Raw genomic sequence first — 12,331 nt, forward strand, 5'->3', positions numbered from 1 at the left:
CTGCAAGTGTTTCCAGAAAAGTCGCCATCGAGTGTCACCTTATCGGTAGAACCTATCACATCATTGATAGTTTGCTTTTCATTTCTACTTGACTTGCCATCTATTTCATCAGTATGGTCTACAGGGCTGTAGGAATACCTGTCCTCCTGTATGCCTCAGAGACATGGACCATGTACAGTAGACACCTCAAGTTGCTGGAGAAATATCACCAATGATGTCTCCGCAAATCCCCTAGGAGGACAGGCACACCAAATCAGCGTCCTCATTCAGGCTAACATCCCCAGCATTGAAGCACTGACCACACTCGATCAGCTCCGCTGGGCAGGCCACATAGTCCGCATGCCAGACACGAGACTCCCAAAGCAAGTGCTCTACTCGGAGTTCCTCCAAGGCAAACGAGCCAAAGGTGGGCAGCGAAACGCTACAAGGACACCCTCAAAGCCTCCCTGATAAAGTGTGACATCCCCACTGACACCTGGAAGTCCCTGGCCAAAACCCGCCCTAAGTGGAGGAAGTGCATCCGAGAGGGCGCTGAGCACCTCGAGTCTCAATGCTGAGAGCGTGCAGAAATCAAGCGCAGGCAGCGGAAAGAGCGTGCGCCAAACCAGTCCCACCCACCCCTTCCCTCAGCGACTATCTGTCCCACCTGTGACAGAGTCTGTGGCTCTCGTATTGGACTGTTCAGCCACCAAAGAACTCACTTCAGGAGTGGAAGCAAGTCTTCCTCGATTCTGAGGGACTGCCTATGATGATGATGATGATGGGTGCCATTTATACTGTCTTACCTTGGTCCTCGGATTTGGACCACGATGAGCTCCAATACCAGCAGCACCGAAAACAGCAGCACCAACCTTCTCCTCAACCATCTGATGCAGCACGGGACAGATGGCACCAGCGCAGGTCTGCACGGTGCCGGTGGCGATACCCCCAGCACAGGGTATACAGGCAGAGGATGAGCTTTCTCAACATGACTGAGCAGCAGTGGCAAAGGAGGCTTCGACTATCGTGCCAGATTGTCACCGACATTTACACATTACTGGAGAAAGACCTGCAGCCCAGAGGAGCGGGTGGATTCACCTTACCAGTGGTTGTCGGTTGTCAAAGTCACTAGTGCCCTCAACTTCTTCGCATCGGGCTTTTTCCAGGGCTCTGCAGCAGACATTTGCAACATTTCGCAGTTGACTGTCCACAGATGCAACACACAGGTCACTGATGCCTTGTTTGACATGTCAGCCAGTTATATCAACTTTGCCACTGATGAAGTCAATGTTACTTGGCTTTGCCGTGCTGGCTGTTCCGTGCTGGCTGGCTTCCCATGGGTGCAGGGCACCCCATTACAACCCAGGAGTGTTTGTCAACTGCAAGGGCTTCATATCCCTGAATGTGCAGCTTGTCAGCAACCATAGGCAGATCATCGTGCATGTGTGCACTAAATTCACTGGCAGCTGCTATGACTCTTTCATCCTGAGCTAGTCCAGCCTCCCTCAGCTCTTCGCTCCTCCAAACAGACTCTCCGGCTGGCTGCTTGGAGACAAAGGGTATCCACTGAAGACGTGGCTCATAGCATCATTGAGGAGACCAAGTACTGAGGCCCGGGAGAGATATAATGAAAGCCACATTTCCACCAGATTGAGCACACAATAGATATACTGAAAATGTTCTTCAGATGCCTTGACAGATCTGGAGGAGCCCTTCAATACGCACCAGCCAGGCTCTCCAGAACTCTCATGGTCTGCTGTGCCCTGCACAACAAAGCCCAGCATCGAGGATTAGCACAGCATGAGGAGCAAGGCACTGAGCACACAGCCTCTTCAGAGGAGAAGGAAGAGGATCAACTGGAAGATGAGGAGGAGGAGCAGGGGAAACCTGGGGTCCAGATCCCACCGGCACTTGAGCATACTGCTGTCTGGGAGGCCAGGGATGGGCTCATCGTGGCCAGATTTACTTAACTTATAGAAAATAAAGACTTTATGTGTGATATAACAGTAACGGAAACTTTACAGAATCATTTAACAAAGCGTCCAAGTCGTTACCCTTGTGCATCTACTTGTGTTTCATCTTTAACTTACAAATGCTTCTGTTAGATGCTACCCCTGTGGCTTCAGCAGAGGTAGAGGCAGCCTGTTCACTTCCCTCCTGCGACTGCATAGACACTTTTGGCGGATGTCCTCTGGGTCTTGGGGCCTCTGATTGTCCCGCCAAAGTCTGCTCCTCCTCAGACTGTGCAGGGACAGACTCGGCCATCGCTGTCCGAGGAGGCATCTGGGGCTCTGACTGAGAGGGTGACAACGGGGGAGAAATGTGAGCACTTTCAGAGGACCCCACACTTCCATTTCCTCTCTGACCATCAACCCTCTTATGGGCCACCCACATTTCCCTGCTAGCAAGGAGCTGGAGAGTACCTTGCTGCACAGCAGTGGGGCCATGAGGACCCATGCCTACCTTGACATCCCTCCTAGAGAGGAGGTCTATGAGCCTCTGCCATCTATTCTCCATAGAGACTATGTGCTCCTGTGAGTGGCGCATTAGCTGCTCCACGCAGGTGGCCATCCTTTCCATGGAAGAGCCTACATTCGCCATCGCCTGTGACATGACTGTAACTAGATATGACCTGTAACCACAAGCATACTTTACCACCAGGGGTGCACTTGCAAGAGACACTGCATACCTGTTCCACACAGGTATATAAAGGCAGGTCTCAGGCAAGTGTGGCACTCGAGAGCTGTGAAATAAAGGTGCAGGTCCAGAGTGACCTTGACTTCAGCATGTGCCTCGTGTAAGTCTGTACTGCAGGGTCATGACTTTACAAGGTCATTACGTAATTACGCAAGTTACAATTAATACATGATGATTAATTAATACATGATTGATTAGTACAGCGCTTCCTCCAATCTGGCTTCTACATGCCTTAAATGGTAATTCTTGATATGGTTATGGTTGTTCATTTCTATCCTATCTTTATCTTGTTAGTCAGTTCAGTTTCTATGTTATCTGTCTGTACTCTTGCCTCCCAAGGTGTTTGGTCTGCGAACTGGAAAATTTTGCTTTCTCATGGAATGTTCCCACAGTCTGCAGGTTCCATTTTAAAATATGTTAGATCAGTTTTAAAATGGCACGATGTTTTACTATTTTAAAGATTTGTAATTTCCCTCTTCAGTCCCTCATGTTGGTCTTCATAATCAGGCGACCACATATACGTTCTGAGCCATCTGCCGGGGCTGGTGATCAAATCCAACCCCTTTGGATCGCTCGTAGTTCCGTCTTTTAACGGAGTCCTTACATGCTACCCCTGACCACTTCCCTGGGATTATTTGCAAGCTACATATATTTGTTTTTGTATATACAGAGCATAAGCTTGGGGGTCTTAGTTGTTTCCCCAACGTGTTACAAAATCATTCGCCTCCCTATTACACCTACGTCACATAGTTAACGAGGCTGTTTGCTGTTCGGCTAGAACCACGTGGTTGTATATCTCTCGGATCTTACACATCAGATATAGTTGGATCACAATACATATCCCTACCACTTCCATTATTATCACAATCAGGTGCCACATTTATTTGAGGACCGCGTAGGCCTTAGGTGACCAGCCCTTAAAAATGTCCCACCAGTGGTGAACTGTGAGGTCACTTAGTTCCTCCATCACTCAGATAAGTTTTTGTTTTGTGTAACTCATTACGACCTTTTGTCTGAGTAACCGTTCCCTTTCTTGTCCCAGGTACTTGGTATATTCAAAAAACCCCTTCGCTTTCTCAAGTCCACTATCGGGGATAGTACTGATAGTCTCTGTTGCTCCTATGTTGCGCAATATTCTTCCATTGTCCTATTTGGTATGACTTGGTCATTTTAACGTCGAAAATGACATATATTTCCTTCAGACACACATTTACCGGAGGTTTCAATCGATCAGCTTTCAAGTATAGCCTGTGGATATTGGTTACACATATATAATTTTGTCCGATTTCATGTATTATGGTATCATTTAAGAGTTGCAGCTGCCATTCACAAGCCCCTGCTGTGCCTTCAATGCTGCATGGTTCCACCACTGGTGTATGTAGCGGGCATACTTGCCCGAATAGCCACTTTACACAGTCCATCCCTTCGTGTGTTTTATTCTTTGGGTTTATCCATTTTCCGTAAAACCATGGCTCCCATAAGTTTTTACCGAGTAGCTGTGATAGGGTCACAAACTCACACCATATCTGACTGTTAGTAACATTAGCCAACAACATAGTCATGTTACATCCCTCTTCATCACATCTGGCCTGAGTGTTAGATTTCGTTAGTCAAACTGAAACAAGTTTAACTCATCGTGGTGCATTCCCAGAGAATGCTATCCTTTCTAATTCAGCCCATTGTCATTCCTTAATCAGGCCCATTATGAGGCAGTGAGTCTTCTTGGTTTCCCGCGTTAAATTGACCGATACCTGTTGCTGTTCCCAGCTAGTTTTGTTTGCCCACTGCCATATCATTTTGTCTGACAGCCATCCCCACAGGCTATTGGCCTGTAAGGATTCCTGCCACAAATCTGACAGCCTTAAGGCATCTTTAGTCAGTTGTCCTGCTTTCTGTATTTAATTCTGCAGTGTCTCAATATCCATTGAGTGTAATGCTCCGAGTCATGTTCCTAAGCTTCCTAGTACTGTATCTAGTATGTTTCGCCGATTACAAGTTTTTGTTATCTTTAGGGCAAGATCCGGGATCTTACAATACCTGGGGTACCATCTTTCGGTCATACTGTATATTTATTGTTAAATTTATTATTGAAGGGGCTATCTGTGTGCTCAGGCACGTATCGTGCAGCCTTTGTAAGTGTTGCATCCGTTCCTGGTTCGAATGGAAATATTTTACACTTATCATGACCAGCCATGTACCCCTCCTGCCTCACCTCATTCACCTCACCCAGTCTCCATCTCCACTCTGTACTATTGGTATATTCCGTTTTATTAGTATTCCAGGCTTCTTTCTGTATTTTGGTTATATTCTGGGGAGTATTGTCGCAACCTTGCTTACACATCATCCCGGGACCGTTGGCCTCCCAGGTAAAGTTGAATGTTACATTCTCGCTTTTATGGAGGATCAGTACAAAATTCCCAAAGACTGGTGCCGAATAGGTCCACCGTCTACAGTCAAACGTTATATTAAAAATACGACATTCACTTCCCACAGGGCATGTATAGTTTCCCTGAGTTACATTTCATTGGGACTTGCACATCACATAATGTTTAAGCCCTTTTCCTTCCAACTGTGGAAGCACTGGGAGGGCCAGAGCAGCCACTAATCCAGACGCCATCAACACTATCCACAGATTCATCCCGTTATTTTTTGGCCTGCTTCTATGATCGCCGGGTGCACCGTCACTATGGGTTAAAACAGACGGGGGTTGTTTAGTATTAAATGGTTTTACATGTGTTGATTGGTTCCATCTAATCCCAGTGGGCTCTGGTAGACAAACACAAGTATCATTCATCATTAGTACCGAGTATGGACCCACCCATCAGGGCTCCATTCCCTTTCGCATCCCTGTTACCTTTATCATGACCTGTTCTCCTATTTTATGTAGTGTTTCGGGTCTCATTCCCTCACTCTGAATTTCTAGATCTCTTATCTGCTGTCTGCTTTTAACTTCTTTATTCATAGCCTGCACCTCTTGGTTTAGCTGGACCAAGTACCACCTTAGCCTATCCTGAATTGATCCTGCTTCATCTGTCCCTCCGGCTAAGTCCTCTGGTAGTCTCATAGCTCATCCAGTCATCAGCTCATAAGGTGTTAGTCCCGTGGTATAATGTTAGTAGTTGTTGCCTCCAACATTGTGGTGCCACAACTTGCTCCTGGGGACCCCATACCTATATGTCACCCCTTTCGTGGGCTCCGTGCTTACTCCTTTCACGTCTTTCTTCCTGATTGACACTATGGTGGACCTGTGCTATATTTATATCTGTCTGAACACTGTTAGTCATTACTGATTAAATTTCAGCCTTAAATGCTGGCTCTGGCTTCCGTTCAGCTGCTGCTTGTTTGGCTGCTAGGTCTTGTGGGTGCGTGTGGCCCTCCCTAGTTAGTTTTGTGTGTACTTTTACCTTGTTTACTGCTGCTTCCCATGATTCCTTTGCTGCTTTCACTAGTTTTTCTACGAGCCTTCCATGTTTTACCACCTCGCCAGTAGATGTCGCATACCGTCATCATGACCAGACTGCCATGAACCACCCCGAAAGCGTATTGACGATCTGTATATATGTTTACTCACTTTCCTTTCGCTGACTCGACAGCCTTTATAAGGGCCACCTGAGCTGACTTGTCTCCTGGGAACGCTCCTGCCATTATTGTCTCTCCCTCCTGTGTTATCACCGCCCACCCAGTATGCGGTTCTTCATCAATGTATTTTCTGGATCCATCCACATGTAAAATCTCATCTGGGTTGTCCAATGGCTCTTCCTTTACCCTGCTATCTGTTTCCTCCTCTACTTATTCCCTTCAGCTATGTTCCTCCCCTTCTGTCAGCACCCCGGTAGCGGGGTTAACTCCATTATGCTTTTTTATTATTACTGACTTGTCTTTGGGCAGCAACACGGCCTCCCACTTAGCCTTTCGGCTGTCCGAGATCGACCGCAGCTTTCCAGTATTTAGTAATTCTACCAGTGTATGATGTGTGTGCAAAATGGTCTGTCCCATCATCACAACCGGTTCGCTTACTTTGACTGCCCAAGTCGCACAGTCCAGGGCGGCCACACATCGGGGCATCCCACTAACCACTGGGTCTTTCTTCGCCGAGTAGTAGGCTAAAGGTCTCTGCTGGCCCCCATGTTCCTGCATTACCATGGTGGAATAGCTTCCACCATCCTGATCATAATATATGTGGAAAGGTTTATTGGGGTCTGGCAATCCTAGGTCGGGGGCCGACATCAGGGCTCTTTTTCGTTCCCCGTGCGCCTCTTCCTGTTCCGGTCCCCAATCTATCTTCTGTAGTGCTCCCCTGGTTCCTTTAATTCATTTCTGTGGGTTCCACTATCGTTGTATAGTGAGGTATAAAATTCTGACTATAATTAAAAAGTCCTAATACCTTCCTTATCCCCTGGTTTACAATATTCAGGTAACATTTTATTACCCACTCATCTTGTGGCTTCAAGATAAATGCTCCTGACACTAGTTGTTGTACCCTTATATTCTTTCAGCTGGGACCAATGTTTCCATCGGCCTCCACCTTTCATATTTATATATGCACATGTGTCACCACTGATTAATACTTTATAGGGTCCACTCCACCAGGTTTTCCAGGCAATAGGTGAATAGTTTTTCTTTTTATTTTCTTTATCAGTAAGTAATCTTTTATCATTGTTGTTGCCAAATTAAGTTAGTCTAAGGGTTAAGTCATGGCAGGAGAGCTCCGGCACATGTTATGCTCCTCCTGTGCTATGTGGGAAGTCAGGGACGCTTCCAGTGTCCCTGACGACTACATGTGCGGAAAGTGCATCTGCCTGCAGCACCTGACAGACCGTGTTGCGGCACTGGAGCTGTGGGTGGATTTACTATGGAGCATCCGGATGCTGAGGATGCAGTGAATAGCACGTGAGTTGGTCTTACTGCAGGTAAAGTTTACATAGACAGATAGGGAATGGGTGACCAACAGGAAGAGCAGTGGAAGGAAGGTAGTGTCGGGGTCCCCTGCAGTCATCCCCCTACAAAACAGATACACCGCTTTGGATACTGCTGAGGGGATGACTGATCAGGGGAGAGCAGCAGCAGCCAAGTTCGTGGCACCGTGGCTGGCTCTGCTGCACAGGAGGGCAGGAAAAAGAGTGGGAGTGCTATAGTGGTAGCTGATTCTATTATAAGGGGAATAGATAGACATTTCTGCGGCCACAACCGAGACTCCAGGATGGTATATTGCCTCGCTGGTGCAAGGGTCAAGGATGTCTCGGAGCGGGTGCAAGACATTTTGAAGAGGGAGGGTGAACAGCCAGTTGTCATGGTGCAAATAGGTACCAATGATATAGGTAAAAAACAGGATGAGGTCCTACAAGATGAATTTAGGGAGCGAGGAGCTAAATTAAAAAGTAGGACCTCAAAAGTAGTAATCTCAGGATTGCTACCAGTGCCACATGCTAGTCAGAGTAGGAATCTCAGGATAGCTCAGATGAATACGTGGCTTGAGGAGTGATGCAGAAGGGAGGGATTCAAATTCCTGGGACATTGGAACCGGTTCTGGGGGAGGTGGGACCAATACAAACCGGACTGTCTGCACCTGGGCAGGACCAGAACCAATGTCCTAGGGGGGAGTGTTTGCTAGTGCTGTTGGGGAGGGGTTAATCTAAGATGGCAGGGAACCTATGCAGGGAGACAGAGGGAAGTAGAATGGGGGTAGAAGCAAAAGCAATAGATAGAAAGAAGAAAAGTAAAAGTGGAGGGCAGAGAAACCAAAGGCAAAAAGCAAAAGGGGCCACATTACAGCAAAATTCTAAAGGGGCAAAATCTGTTAAAAAGACAAGCCTGAAGGCTCTGTGCCTCAATGCGAGGAGTATTTGGAATAAGGTGGACGAATTAACTGCGCAGATAGCAGTTACCGGATATGATATAATTGACATCACGGAGACATGGCTCCAGGGTAACCAAGGCTGGGAACTCAACATCCAGGGGTATTCAACAATTTGGAAGGATAGACAGAAAGGAAAAGGAGGTGGGGTGGCATTGCTGGTTAAAGAGGAAATTAATACAATAGTAAGTAAGGACATTAGCTTGGATGATGTGGAATCGGTATGGGTGGAGCTACGGAATACCAAAGGGTAGAAAACGCTAGTGGGAGTTGTGTACAGACCACCACACAGTAGTAGTGAGGTTGGGGACAGCATCAAACAAGAAATTAAGGATGCGTGCAATAAAGATACAGCAGTTATCATGGGCGACTTTAATCTACATATTGATTGGGCTAACCAAACTGGTAGCAATGCGGTGGAGGAGGATTTCCTGGAGTGGATTAGGGATGGTTTTCTAGACCAATATGTTGAGGAACCAACTAGAGGGCTGGCCATCCTAGACTGGGTGATGTGTAATGAGAAAGGACTAATTAGCAATTTTGTTGTTCGAGGCCCCTTGGGGAAGAGCAACTATAATATGGTAGAATTCTTTATTAAGATGGAGAGTGACATAGTTAATTCAGAGACTAGGATCCTGAATTTAAGGAAAGGTAACTTGGATGGTATGAGACATGATTTGGCTAGATTAGACTGGCGAGTAATACTTAAAGGGTTGACGGTGGATAGGCAATGGCAAACATTTAAAGATCACATGGATGAACTTCAACAATTGGATATCCCTGTCTGGAATAAAAATAAATTGGGGAAGGTGGCTCAACCGTGACGAACAAGGGAAATTAAGGATAGTGTTAAATTCAAGAAAGAGGCATATAAATTGGCCAGAAAAAGCAGAAAAACCTGAGGACTGGGAGAATTTTGCAATACAACAGAGGAGGACAAAGGGTTTAATTAGGAGGGGGAAAATAGAGTATGAGAGAAAGCTTGCTGGGAACATAAAAACTGACTGCAAAAGCTTCTATAGATATGTAAAGAGAAAAAGGTTAGTGAAAACAAACATAGGTTCCTTGCAGTCAGATTCAGGTGAATTTATAATGGGGAACATAGAAATAGCAGACCAGTTAAGCAAACACTTTGGTTCTGTCTTCACGAAGGAAGACACAAATAATCTTCCGGAAGTACGGACCGAGGGTCTAGTGAGAAGTAGGAACTGAAGGATATCCTTATTAGGCGGGAAATTGTGTTCGGGAAATTTATGGGATTGAAGGCCGATGAATCCCCAGGGCCTGATAGTCTTCATCCCAGAGTACTTAAGGAGGTAGCCTTAGAAATAGTGGATGCATTGGTGATCATTTTCCAACAGTCTATCGACTCTGGATCGGTTCCTATGGACTGGAGGGTAGCTAATGTAACACCACTTTTGAAGAAAGGATGGAGAGAGAAAACAGGTAATTATAGACCAGTTAGCCTGACATCAGTAGTGGGGAAAATGTTGGAATCAATTATTGAAGATAAAATAGCAGCACATTTGGAAAGCATCGGTCCAAGTCAGCATGGATTTATTAAAGGGAAATCCTGCTTGACAAATCTTCTAGAATTTTTTGAGGATGTAACTGGTGGAGTGGACAAGGGAGAACCAGTGGATGTGGTGTATTTGGACTTTCAAAAGGCTTTTGACAAGGTCCCACACAAGAGATTGGTGTGCAAAATTAAAGCACATGGTATTGGGGGTAATGTACTGACGTGGATAGAGAACTGGTTGGCAGACAGGAAGCAGAGAGTCGGGATAAACTGGTCCCTTTCAGAATAGCAGGCAGTGACTAGTGGGATACCGCAGGGCTCAGTGCTGGGATCACAGCTATTTACAATATACAATAAAGATTTGGATGAGGGAATTGAGTGTAATATTTCCAAGTTTGCAGATGACACTAAGCTGGGTGACAGTGTGAGCTGTGAAGAGGATGCTAAAAGGCTGCAGGGTGTCTTGGACAGGTTAGGTGAGTGGGCAAATGTGTGGCAGATGGAGTATAATGTGGATAAATGTGAGGTTATCCACTTTGGTGGCAAAAACACGAAGGCAGAATATTATCTGAATGGCGGCAGATTAGGAAAAGAGGAAGTGCAGCGAGACCTGGGTGTCATGGTACATCAGTCATTGAAAGTTGGCATGCAGGTTCAGCAGGTGGTAAAGAAGGCAAATGGTATGTTGGCCTTCATAGCTAGTGGATTTGAGTATAGGAGCAGGGAGGTCTTACTGCAGTTGTACAGAGCCTTAGTGAGGCCTCACCTGGAATATTGTGTTCAGTTTTGGTCTCCGAATCTGAGGAAGGACGTTCTTGCTATTGAAGGAGTGCAGCGAAGGTTCACCAGACTGATTTCCGGGATGGCAGGACTGACATATGAGGAGAGACTGGATTGACTGGGCCTATATTCACTGGAGTTTAGAAGGATGAGAGGGGATCTCATCGAAAGATATAAAATTCTGACAGGACTGGACAGGTTAGATGCAGGAAGAATGTTCCTGATGTTGGGGAAGTCCAGAACCAGGGACCATAGTCTAAGGATAAGGGGTAAGCCATTTAGGACTGAGATGAGGAGAAACTTCTTCACTCAGAGAGTTGTTAACCTATGGAATTCCCTACCACAGAGAGTTGTTGATGCCAGTTCATTGGATATATTCAAGAGGAAGTTAGATATGGCCCTTATGGCTCAAGGAATCAAAGGGTATGGAGAGAAAGCAGGAAAGGAGTACTGAGGTGAATGATCAGCTATGATCTTATTGAATGGTGGTGCAGGCTCGAAGAGCTGAATGGCCTACTCCTGCACCTAGTTTCTATGTTTCTATGATAATTCTCGAACCATTAACTTCGCTCCAACCTCCGGCACTACCGCCTGGGGTTTTGTCCTTTATCTTATCTTCATCCCTTTGTCTATCTCTTACTTCCTGATTCTATCTCGTAATGGTCCTAATTCTTCCCCTCCTCTAACTATCCCCTCAGGTAACTTCATTGCTCATAGAGGGTTAATCCTGTCTTTCGATTTGGTGTGACGCGTAACCCTCATTAGTATCGTGGGTCGTAATTCTGGCCAGGAATGTCTGGTTTCCTGTATTCAAAAACAAGTGATAGTTTATAAACTATCTTAACATACAAGTGCTCGCAATTCAAGTTCTCACAAATCATTTCCAAGGCTACTTCCATATCTTATCTCATTTCCCCCAAATGGCATTTCTGTCTCTCATCAGAGAAAATTGCATTTTTAGATTTTTTCAATCATCTTAGTTTTATTTCTTCCGACACTGTTTAGTATTATTTCTTATAAAAAGGTTTCCAAACCCAAGATTTTCCAATACAATCAAAATGTTTATCAAGGAAAATCACCTAAAATATCCCAAAACCCAATTCAAGTACTGTAAAACGAGGGCGTAGCTTCGCACAGCCCATAGCCTCGAGAAATCCACGTCGGCTTTTTTTTAAAAAGCCATTAGACTCTCCCTTCTCCTTTCTTTATCTCATTCATAGACTAAATTTATTGTCTTTCAACTCATTGTAATCAATGATTACGTGTTTTCTTTTGACAAGTAAGTGAGTGTGTTGGAATTTTTTTTTAAAACGAGACCACGCATTTTTTTTTGTAATCCATTAGAACATCCAAATTTCTCAGCACAAGAGCTGAAGCTTCTGTGTTGGTTCTATTTTCTTTTTTTTTAGCAAGGCTTGAGTTTTTATCTTTTGTTAAACAAACCCATCCTTTGTGCATTTCATCGTTCCATAAATCATAATCAAAATAAATCCGCACCTGCG

The 12,331-nt window shown here is 45.4% G+C and overlaps 1 protein-coding gene across 1 annotated transcript in view; it reads right to left on the reverse strand.

The window, feature by feature from the left end:
• LOC139263075 (E3 ubiquitin-protein ligase TRIM39-like) overlaps positions 1-12,331 on the reverse strand; it is a 146,110-nt gene that overhangs the window by 80,046 nt on the left and 53,733 nt on the right. The window lies entirely within an intron of this gene.

This window comes from Pristiophorus japonicus, chromosome 4, assembly GCF_044704955.1.
Source record: "Pristiophorus japonicus isolate sPriJap1 chromosome 4, sPriJap1.hap1, whole genome shotgun sequence".
Lineage (NCBI taxonomy): Eukaryota > Metazoa > Chordata > Chondrichthyes > Pristiophoridae > Pristiophorus > Pristiophorus japonicus.